The sequence below is a fragment of the Plectropomus leopardus genome, chromosome 4 (genome assembly GCF_026936395.1).
Source record: "Plectropomus leopardus strain MGB_pleo_1.0 chromosome 4, ASM2693639v1, whole genome shotgun sequence".
In the NCBI taxonomy this organism is placed as follows: Eukaryota; Metazoa; Chordata; class Actinopteri; order Perciformes; family Serranidae; genus Plectropomus; species Plectropomus leopardus.
Genome location: NC_142179.1, coordinates 14811479 through 14819647, shown reverse-complemented (window position 1 = coordinate 14819647; position 8169 = coordinate 14811479). Strand labels below are relative to the sequence as shown.

General features: G+C 37.6%; 1 long non-coding RNA gene across 1 annotated transcript in view; it reads left to right on the top strand.

Moving 5' to 3' along the window:
* The first annotated feature begins 1589 nt into the window (after positions 1–1589).
* Positions 1590–8169, top strand: part of LOC148189740 (uncharacterized) — a 73807-nt gene continuing 67227 nt past the window's right edge. The window contains exons 1-2 of the long non-coding RNA XR_015776427.1: positions 1590–1851; positions 3083–3122. This is a non-coding gene — a long non-coding RNA (uncharacterized LOC148189740). The remainder of the gene's footprint in view (positions 1852–3082; positions 3123–8169) is intronic.

The following is an 8169-nucleotide window of genomic DNA, read 5'->3' as shown; positions in this document are numbered from 1 at the left end:
TCCGGAATAGTTTCTTAGATAAACGGTGATACACCACAGCTTTTGTATTGCTGAACCATGTATCACACAGGTATACTTGTACTTATCAAATGAAAATGAACATCAGAAGATCCTCAAGATGTATGCAAGTGAAAAAGGAAAAAGAACATCTACTGGTTGATTTCATCCTTTAAATGTGTTGCATGTTTATCATTTGTTTGTATGTTGTAAATCACTCTTTATCAGTCTTAAGTAGCTAAAGCATGATAATGGCACAGTGATGTTACTTAAAAGATGTCATTATTAGGTGACCTGATGGAGAATGACAATGGAGTGGATGTTGGATACAGAGCAATAAGTTTGCCTTGCTGCCAGTTTGTCTCAGTGGACAACTCTGGTGCAGCAAAAAATCCCCTGCAGGCCAAATAATTTCCCCCCATAAACTATTATGCCAAGTCACACCAGCATTTAAAATGGCAAAATTTATCAGCATTGTTAATTCATTTCAATGTGATTGCTGTAATCAGTAGATTTCCTCTTGGAGATGAAGTAAATTCATGTGAAACTTTTGTGTAAAGCTTAACTGTGACACATGAATTTGTATTGTCTCATAGTGTTTGAGGGAGCAGGAAGCCAGAGAGGCTATCATAGCTAATTAGCCTTTAATTCACCCTCCTCTGTCAGAAGAAACAGCTTCATCAAAGAGGCATGGTTTCGCAGACAGTAATGAGTAAGCTAGGTTGGAAAGCTTTTGGTGTTATCAGTAGGGGCTCAAGTTTTGACAGTGCAGACAGTCCGGCTTTGCAAAAGCCTATGGGATTGTTCCATTGGATTTTGGATCATTGATAAACTCTGTGTTAAATAAAACTTTATGATTCTTACTGGTGTTGTTCGGGAGGATTATCTTAAAAAATGTACACATCTTTCAGGGTTTTTGAAGCCTAAATGCAGTCGCAGAGGTAAAAAGCTATTGCTAGGGCAAAACGAACTACATTACAGTAGCGTTGCCACTGCTGCAAGGCTGTAAAGCTGTGTTTGGCACGGTTTGACTTGATGATGATCTGTATTTTTATTTTGCCACTTGTTAGCAATCATCTTTTTAAAGACACATAAAAGCTTAAAAGTTTGCAAGTTGTCTATTTAGTGATGTATTTTATGTTGCAGAACAAAATGTGACAGCCTCTTGCTAGTTTTAACCACAAACTTTAGTTTGGCTCCTAATTACAAACACATTAAAAACCCATTATCTTTAAAATAAGAGAATCAAAGGTGTTAAAATAATAACAGATGATAGAATTTAAAGTTTTTATTACTGGGAAAAAGATTCCTATTGCTTAAAAGTTATTAACATAAAACATTATAAAGAGGAAACCTATATTTTTATTGATAGCCTCAAAAGTGCAAAGCCATCTTTGTCATGGTTTTGAAAACATGCAAGTAAGAAACAATTTCTAATAATATTATAGGACTATTCTACACATACTATAAACACGATGATTAAACTATCGAAAACTATTCAATCAAATGAATATTTTCTTTTTTATTTGGTATTTCTGGCATTTACGAATGCACGGTGTGTATATTGCTGTCCAATCTTAAGTCACGTTGTGATCACGTGATACATGCCGACAGCGCTCTGGCTAGGTGAGGCGCAAAACATGTCAACAATGAGGAGCTGAGCAAACTGCGGCTGACCAAGCGAGCTGTCAGGCCATTCAAACACAAAAACGGTTGCGAGAGAAGACGGGAAAGAGCAGGAGGAGAAGGTTTTGCAAAGCTCGCTAAATTGGTGTCTGTTTTTCGTCAAACCGTCGCCAGCTCACGGACACGCGCCATGACGCTTCCCTCACCCTGTCAACAAACATACAGCAGGTACGCTAACGTAAGCACGCTAGATAACGCTGGTTTATATAATCATGACGTTAGGCTGTTGTGTTAGATGTAATCTTTAAGATAAGACATACATGCATCATGTAGGATAAGTTTTGAGATACTTGTAAGTTTGTGTCTCTACCAGGTTGATAGCCAGTCTATGAATTATTATGCTAACAGCCAGTGGTGAATGAAGTAGCCTGCCTGAAAGCCATACTTGGGTAGAAGTACAGTTTTACTTTAAGTTGACTTAAGTTGACTTAAGTGACTTTAAGTTTTACAGATTATAGTAAAACTTAAAGTCACCTGTTAGAATATTATTAGAGTAAAAGTCTTAAAGTAGCTGATATTTACTGTGCTTAAGTTTCACAGTAGTGGTTTCATGCAGTGGTGAAAGTGGTTTCATGATATTAAATGTATCTAAGTATTGGGAGTAAGAGTACAAGTAAATGCTGTCAATAGCGGTCAGTGTTGCTGTTATTTCTTCATAACATACATTACCTTAAAAACAGTGTATGCATTACACTGAAAGAAAAACAAGGTCTTTTTTTTTACAACCAAAATATTTAAAACAACAAAATCTAATTTTTCCTTCCCTTCTACTTCTTCATTCATCTGTCCGTCTCCTCTTCTTTTGCTCCTTTCCTTCTCTGTTTTACTAGTAAGTAACAAATATGCTTTGGGGAAATGAAGTAGAGTGAAAGTATAAGTTGACAGAAATATAAAAACTAGGGGTCGACCAATCTAGGTTTTTCAGGGCCAATAACAGTACTGATTATTAGTAGTTAATGAGACCAGTAATCGATATTTGGAACCTATATGCATTTACAATAAAAATGAAAATCATTCTGCCAATATTTATAATTTGGAATATAATAAACTCCAACAGAAAACTTCCCAGCCACTATTTTTTTTATAAAGTCAAGTGAAAATTTAAATAAAATAAAAAAAAGTTTACAAAGTAAAAGTTCTTGCACGCTGACACTTTTTTTGCACTTTAATTAAATAATATCAGCAATCATTAAAATAAAGTACCAATACAGATAATCAGCAAAATGCCAAATATCCCTTAATAACATCTCAAGTAAAGTACAGATAGTCCCCAAAAAATACTAAAGTACTGTGATAAAGTATAATTACTTTGTTACATTACACCACTGCTAATAGCCCAGTAGATGCCGGCTATTCCTATCATTAAATAACTGTTATATTTGCATATTTTTGGTTGCAGGTCTAACCAGTGAGAGCCAGTGAGAGAACCATTCAAAAAGGTGAGTACAAGTGTTTTTTCATGGGGATCTGGGGAATTTGATGGGCTGCCGTGCCCCTCTTTAAAAGGTTAAAATTATTTTTGAGTCAGGTTGCCGCCGAGCACCTGTTCCATTGCATGTATGTACTTTTGTGAGTAAACTGTGAATGTGCTGCTGTAGCTGGCCAGTTTTTGAGACATGGTATTGTGTGTTGATAAGTATTGCAGCTCTCTTCTCTCTTATATATTATAATCTTTTGCCTCTATGTCGAAGAGGAGTGCCGTTGTCATATGTCGTGAGGTTTTTGTACTAATAATGCCTGAAAAAGTCCACGGTCATTTCAGCACGTCAGTGAAATGGACATTTCCTCTGTTCTCTTGTTGTCATGTTTCAGAACTTTGGCTGTCACAGCATCACCTGTGCTTCTGATCACTTTTTCTTTGACCTCTGAACATTTCAAATACAATAGCCTAGGTAACACCTTCCCATTGTGAAATCTGTGATGGATACTTTGTGCGCCTAATTGTGTGAGCATATCTAAATGTGTGCTTTGTAACTAACGAGCCCAATGGACCAAGCATCCTTGGGTATCATGAAAGGCGCTATATGAATCTAAGATATTATTATTATTATTACTGGCCTTATCATTTCAGAGTGGTTGCCAGCATCCCCGCTGTGTGTTAGCAATTAGCTTGCAAGCTACAGGTGTTTGCCAACTAGCCCTGTCAGTATAGTAACTATGTCACCAAGTTTCTAGAATCACTTATTTCACATGACGTACAGATGAATTTCACTGTGCAGCTTTCTGGTTTGGTGGAGGCTTCATAAGAGACCTCAGTGACAGAACTCTGTCAACACAATAAGGTTACTCTTTGTATTACACACATAGACTGTGTAGAAATAATGAATATGTTGTCACCTATTGTTTTGTGAACTCATGTTTTGAAGCCTTGAGTTGGGCTTTTTGGTTGTCGTATTCCTAGTTTTTGGAGCCAGAAATGACCAAAGTTGGACATGAAGATGGAGCTGTGTAGGGTGGACCTAACTTATAGACTTTGATGATGCCTTGCATCCCAGAGCCTTGGAAAGCTATTTTTATGTGCACGACATCATCTCAATACAAATCTAAAGACACACATGTTCAGTGGGCCTCACAACACAGAAGCAAACCAGCAACATTTGTTCTCTAGGCAAGACATAAGGTTAGTCATTAAGAATATTCAGTAAGATCAATATATACATATCTAACAATGATAAAAAGCTGCTAATATTAGGTAACAACCACCATCGACACAGATGATCTAGACCAATCAAGGCCTTTATAAGTAGAATTAAGTGTATTGAGTTGAGCAGGAATATATTTTATTGTAAAATTAAACCTTTTAAAATGTAAAATTGTTTCATTTCTTATTTCAGAAGTTAAATAGTCTCACTATAAGGTTCAAGGTTGCCATTTAAGAAAGCTGAGGACAGATTTTTTTTCAGTTATGTGAAGAGGCTGCACACGTGACATTTTAAAGCAAAAAATCACAAGACAGCGAGATGTTTATGCTCTGAAACCAGAGTGGAACTTGTATGTGGTTTGGGGCGGTTTATTATGTGCATGCATGTGAGGATGCATGTGTACACTTCTCAGGACACTGTATCATAACAGCAATGGACCAAATGCTTCCATAGCATCCATATCATATAAGGGCACATTAACCCTTACGTAACGTTACAAGCGGCTCAGTTTGTCTTATTGAAACACAGTAAACCCCTGCTTTGCGTGTGCATCACTGCTTGTCTTCCAGCTGTCTAATGATGTGCTGATTTACACCTGGAGTGGCAGGTGAATGCAATTAACTCACTGCGCGGATACAAAGGCAACAGCGCTGTAGGTCTGATGACAACAACATTAATGTAGAGCACGTGTTTTCTTGTTGCTCGCTCACAATGTACCATTTGACTGTGTGATCCAGGGTTGTGTAACTTTACGGGAGCACGGGGACACATCATGCTGTTTGTTTGGCAGGGTGCTGCAGCCTCTGTCTGTGCATGCTGTCCAATATAGAAGCACAGAGAGGAAATCTGAACTGTCACATGGCATGAGCACTGGGCAACAGCGCTCCATTGTTGCATGTAACAACTTCCTTGATGTGCACATTTTCAGGGAGCAAGAGGAGAGCTTGCATGCACATGTCTTTGTCTTTATGTTGTGATTTTATAATACTATTATTATTATTATTTTATAATCTAAAGCAATAACCACCCATAGGCTCCGCATTAATTTCAATGATTTGGAATTGTCCTTTTAAAAACAGTGCCATAAAGTCCTCTGAACTGTGTAAATGATGAGCAGAAGTTCATGAGCTGTTGCTGACTCTTCTGTCTGCAACATGTGCAGAAAAATCCCCTGCTGATGTATATGTTGATCAGCTGTTCACAGAATGAGCTGTTGTTTTTATCTTAGGGATAGCCCAACATTGACCCTGTCATACTCAAAATATGATTAGAGGCTAATCTTGTGTTAAATGTCATACATACTTATTCACAGAGAATCATTTGTTATCTTGGCTTTATGTGGCAGTTCTCCCCTTAAAAGCAATTTTCTTTTCTTCAAAAATGCTGTATTGTTCCTAGAAAAGCACGCACTTCACATTTACACGTTCAAAGTCCATCTGTTTTTGAATGCTCCCTAATTACATAGCCTCACAAGACAGACAATAATGTGTATTGATCATGGGCTATTAAGTAGGACAAATATATTGCCTAAATCCCCCCTTTAGATGAGAATTATTCTTTTTTATGGGCAGCTCAGACACTTGTATGGATATCTCAGTTTGTAGCAACTGCAACACTCTCTCCTAAATATTTAGAAATACCGTACTTTTTATTACCATTATCACAGGACAAGCACAAATTGTGCCACTGTGCCGAACATGTTTCCCGTATTAGATGCGCCCTTGTACAAGTGCTCTGTGTTTTAGTTGGCTGGTTTATTTGTTTGCTCGATTGTGTGTAATGTTTCTTTGCGATAGTCAGGGAAACCAAATGTGGGGCAAAACGATCTGTCTCCAAGTAAATAGCTCTGCAGATCCAGGCCAGCAATTGTTCCTGTCCTGTCATAAGCAGCCACAGAAAAATAAGCACATGACCTGACCACCTTTCCGCTGTGCTTATGATTTGTTCGCAGTTCTCCACAGTTTTTCTTTTCTTTTTGTTCAGCTACAAAGGTGTGTTGAACAAAATAAATGGATCAAAGACTGAAACATTAAATTTGTCCCCAAAATATTTTATTTTTAACATATATCAGTCCACTAAAACACGCATGGTACAGATTTGCATGATTTTATGCGATTATTTGGTGGTAGAGCACATTTGAATTAAAAGCATGTCGCTGTTCAAACAAATGATTATTTTGGTCTTGTCATCCATAAATGACAATTGCATGCAAACATCCACTTTGGAATCACACTATTTGTAGATGAAAGTCTGTTGCCAATAAAATCCTGATTCATTAACACTTGCTGCATGTTGATTTGGAGGGGAAACAAGCACCATGGCCATTTGAACCCAGCACATGATTTTCTCTTAGTACACAGTCTTGTTGATCTTATGTTTCTCCACTCATAGGAAGGTGTCAAAATTAGGGCGCTAATTAAGAGGTTGGCAGTAGCAAGCAGTGTGCTTTGAACAGATTTGTGAATGAAGTAGGGTTATTTTAAACATAGGACTCTAAGGGGAAAGAAACGAGAACATGTAACAGGTACATGTGAAATTCCAGTGACTCACCAGCACTGCTCCTATATTTAAACACTAGGCTATGAATACACGTAGTAGTGTGTTGCTTCTTGATATTTCCTGGGATTTGGCCTCAGGGGGAAACAAATGTCTCTAATAAAAGAATACATTTGCTCTAGGGGAGTTTTGTTATTTTTCCTACTTGTGACATTGGACCATGGGTGCATTTAAGCTTCTTTGTTGAGTTTGAATGTATGTAGATCTTATTTTACCTTAGCTTAGTTATGGCAAGTCAGCTGAGGTCATAGAGAATTGACCCTCTGTATCACTAAGGGGTTTTAATTGGATTCTATAATCTGTAGTTATCAAAGCCCCAAAATGTCATACATTTCTAACTTCACTTCATTCAGTGGTAGTAAAAAAATAGCTTTAATCAAGACCACCCTCCTCCAAAATACAACCACATAGCTTGTTTTACAAGCAGCAATTATGGCCCATATTTACTCTTACTGACTTATAGCGGTGTCAAAGGAGGAAGTCAGGCCACATATAACAGCATACTCTGCTGAGGGGCGACGGGAGGTGGATACATAAAACAAACACAGGACTTTTACACAGGTCACAAATGTTTGTGTCCAATGTGAAACCAAGAGTCAGCATTGAGTTAGTATATCATGTGACATATGTCATGTAATGTATGTGATGAAGGTCATGTGAAATACCACAGCTGGTTACTAAAATTGTTTGATGTTGATATTTAGTTCAGTTTAGTTTGTGATGTCAGGTGAGCAAAATTGTGTGCCAGGACAACGTCTAATGCCAACGTCAATTTGACGTAGAATAGTGACAAAAGATGACCCTGATATTTTGTTTGGTTTAAAGCTGTGTTGTTAAGTAACCAAAATCCAACACCCTGCAACGTCTCTTGACAACATCATCTTGACGTAGAATAACGACATTAATTTGGGAGGTATGGAGGTCAAACCTCAACGTCTGCAAAACTGTATAATGTTAATGTCCACACATGCAAACACATCTCAAGTTCGTCCAACTAAAGAGTCAAGCGTCTTTCTGACATCTGCTGACATACACTGTGGAGCGTCACACTATTAGCAAAATATGCACTTGTTTTAAGTCAGATCATGATCTATTCTCTAAACCTAACCAATGAGTTATGTTGCCTAAACCTAGACATGTAGTTCTGAAGCAACTGCAACTGTTTCAAAATGCAGACATGTTTTATACTGCGACCGTTAACAGTCATGTACAAGCTATTCTTTCATCAACGGTTAGTGGTGCTATTTCAGGAATGCTCCTGTGGGTTGTAAAAAGGTATGAACATACG